Source organism: Silene latifolia, chromosome 9 (genome assembly GCF_048544455.1).
Source record: "Silene latifolia isolate original U9 population chromosome 9, ASM4854445v1, whole genome shotgun sequence".
In the NCBI taxonomy this organism is placed as follows: domain Eukaryota; kingdom Viridiplantae; phylum Streptophyta; class Magnoliopsida; order Caryophyllales; family Caryophyllaceae; genus Silene; species Silene latifolia.
The window spans coordinates 138,457,854-138,461,462 of NC_133534.1; the positions used below are offsets into that span (position 1 = coordinate 138,457,854).

Genomic DNA, 3,609 nt, shown 5'->3' on the forward strand with positions numbered 1-3,609 from the left:
CTTAGCTAGGATTAATGAGAAATTAAGGGAAACAAACATGGGGAATGATCCATGCTTAAACTAATATGTTTTCATAATTAAATTCCTTGCATGTTGTGATTTCAACTCATGCACATGTTATGTTTGATGAAATGCGAGCCTATGAATCCTTGCATTTTTTACCCATCACCTATTTTTTCAATGAGACTTGTAAGCTTATACACCAACTCGAGTCTCATTAGACCATGCATATAGTTGAATAGGAAGGACTAAGTCGATTTGTAGGTGGTGTACAATCTAATCGATTCGGCTCCAGGACCCAAACCTTCTTAGGGATTGTAGGCTTATACACCAACTCGATCCCATCACAACAATAAGTGCTTGCTATATAATTAAGAACCTTTTTGTATGATCAACTCCCATGAATCTCCTATGAACCCATGATATCCTAGCATCTTTTAGCCATTTGTTTACATCCTTCCTTTTATTACTTGTTTTTACCTTTTTTTTTTTTTTTTTGGAAAGAGAAGTGCATAGATAAAATCAAGAAAAAGAGTACAAGAAGATCAGGGGGGGTCGGGGGGGAGCGGTTCAATGGCCGCTACAAAGTCACTAGTACAAAGGCGAAGAACGAAAGGTGGGGCAACGTCCCAATTAATACAACCATTACTTGTTTTTACCTTATTGCTTGTATTAGTCTAGAACACAACTACAAACCTAAACCAATTGTGACACGCACTAGCATAAATTGAGATAGATAGACTTAGAACCCAAAGTACACCGTCCCATGGATCGACCTCGACTTAACCATTAACTAGTTGTTTATCGAGAAATATAAATGTGTTTGATTGGGATACACGACGACACCTCTCCATCAGTCGCCCAGTTGACTTCACATCATGCGCTGAGACAGAAGATAGTTTAGTGGACTGGGTAATGAAATTTTTTATATTACTTGTCTGAAAGTTGCTTGTGCCTGAAATTAATGGATGTATACTTCAGACATTTCGAATGCTAAAGGCTTCTATTTTTTTTTTTTTTACTAACAATTTAGGCTAGGCCTCTTCTTTCAAAAGCTATTCAAGATGGGAACTTGGACCCCCTAGTTGATCCGCGATTAGAAAACAACTACTCCCTCCGTCCCGGTCATTTGTTGTCCTTTTCCATTTTTGGGTGTCTCAGTCATTTGTTGTTCTTTCTATTTTAAGAATGAACTTGATTAGTAATTTGATCCTTCACACTCAATTTGTTAAAACACTTGTCATTTAATATTGGCTCTCTCCTTCTTTCTTTCTTTTTTGCAAAAAACCAAAGGACAACAAATGACCGGGACGGAGGGAGTATAATCTTGAGGAAATGGGCGCAATGGTTACTTGTGCTGCATCTTGTGTGCGTCATTCAGCCAAACGCAGACCACAATTGAGTCAGGTACAGTCTAAACTTAAAAATATCATATTCAAGTGACTAGTTAAACCACTTTTTAGTTGAAGTGACTAGTTAAATCAATTTATGACAGATTAATATATGACTTATCTGAAGTGCCTTGAATTTTACTAATTTCACCTTCTTAAGATGAATTTTACCTTCTTATAATCATTTTACTCCTCTATTATTCTTATTGCGTTCTTAGTGTAGTATGGACCTTTCATGAATAGCGAACTCAAGCAGCTTCTTCGACCCCATTATATTCATTATGTTAGATTTATATGTTGAGTACTGACGTTATAGTTTTATTTGACCTGATAGTACAACAATTTTCGATATAAGGATGGTGCTATCAGGAGACGTGATGGCTAATAGGCTACAACATGGTCAATCTATCTGTCACTTTATCACCCTCGACGCGCCTGTCCCTTTCGCTACAACATCGTGAGTTCCAGTTATCATTTCCAAGTTTATATTTTCAGGTTAACAGTTCTCTTGAATTTGGTTTGATTGTGCTTCGATTTTGTATGATCATAGCTCAAGAAAAAATGGTAGCAATGAAGGATGACAATGAATGAAGGAAAAATTGCACATTATCTGAAATGGTAGATGAACTGTACTAAACAGCGCAAGTAAGTTACTATTTTCGACAACTTATTAAAGGTTAATAATTGATGCAGCTACAATTTCATACACATCACACTGAAGATGATACATGTCTTAACTTTTGTTTGTTAATGTATTAATTAAGTCAAGGGGCTTCAAGCAAGGAAAAAAGGGACCAACACTAAGCCTGCCATCTAATCAATTGAGGTTTGTCCATTTCTCATATGTTACTTAGAATATTTGTGTTCAATGAAGCGTTATAGCTAGCAGTTAAGTCATAGACCCACTATCCTACTATTGTTGTCCAATTGATGTTTGGCTATATTATTTGAACCAAACGGGCTGCATTTACTTTTGATTCTCGTGATCCTTTATAATTGAGAAGCGAGAACGTAGGCTACTGACTTAAAAATGAACACAAAATTGAGATTTTAAGGAAAACAAAATGAAGGGCTAACATATACGGTAAACGTTTTTAAAGTTACTATCTCATTGGCTGAGACTCATAAGTTACATTCGTTACCTTACATTCTCGGGTTATGTAGAATATGCTACTAGTAGTGCGGGTGTCGTATCTCTTCAGCAAAATATTTTGTTTTATATTGCCAGTCTAGTATATTTCACTTATTGCAAGTTAAACACTGGCCACGGGATCTTTTGATATAATGCTCTGTTGGTTGTAATTTGTCAACTGGTCGTGTTTAGTTCCTTCTGTTAGTCTTACAATTTTTTCAAACAAATTGCCACGGAAGCTCTTAAATAATGTGTCAAACTTTGTCTTTTCGACGACCTATAATACACACGAGCAGCTTTTGAAATATTGAGTAAATATTAATTCGAAGGACGTTAAGCGGTCTCGTAATATTATTTCGTAACAACAATTTGCTCTATGTACAGGCTGATGCTTTCACCAAGAAGTTAGGATATGCAAATTATCTTAGGGCAGGTCTTATTAAGACTACCTGTGAGTATTTGTCAACTGATATTTTGATACTTCTACAACTTATTTTATGTACAGCTGATCCTTGTACAATTCGCAAACGATCTCATGTTATCCGTACTTGAATAAGATTTAAGTTGCGTCTTATATTTGTATCCGTCCAAATTTCTCGTCAATCATCTTTGTAATTGATGGTATTTCTTATGTTTTTATAGGGAGGCGAATGATCATCTTTGTAATTTAAGTTGCCTCTTATACCGAGTTACTTCTTAATTTTGTATTTTTGCGCCCTTGTAATTAATTTTAGAGTACTGTATATTTGTATGGTTTTATTTCTATTTGATGTATGAATTTAGAAATATTTACTAAAATCATGTAAGATTGTCTTGTGGAAAAATATCTTTGAGAGTTATTGGTATTTAAATCCTTTGTTCGGACGTTTTTTTGTGCAAAAAAAAAAAAAAAAAAAAAAACCTATTTGTTGCGTTTTTTTCTAAAAAACGCCGCAAATAAGAACCTTATTTGCTGCGCTTTTTAAAAAAAAAACGCCGCAAATAGCCATTTATTTGCGGCGTTTTTTCTATTTGTGGCCTCCTCATTTGCTGCTACACCAAAAACGCCGCAAAAGGCCCCTTTTTTGGAACCACAAATAAATATTT

At 35.1% G+C, this 3,609-nt stretch overlaps 1 long non-coding RNA gene across 2 annotated transcripts; it reads left to right on the forward strand.

Annotated features, from left to right (window-relative positions):
• Window positions 1-1,320: 1,320 nt before the first annotated feature.
• On the forward strand, window positions 1,321-3,367 carry LOC141598312 (uncharacterized). 2 transcript variants are annotated; one of them, XR_012523415.1, is made up of 5 exons: window positions 1,321-1,407; window positions 1,726-1,848; window positions 1,942-2,217; window positions 2,908-2,974; window positions 3,166-3,367. It is a non-coding gene; the product is annotated as an uncharacterized LOC141598312 (long non-coding RNA). The 2 variants fall into 2 exon arrangements; XR_012523414.1 differs by lacking the exon at window positions 3,166-3,367 and having other exon boundaries at window positions 2,908-3,097.
• The last annotated feature ends 242 nt before the right edge of the window (window positions 3,368-3,609 follow it).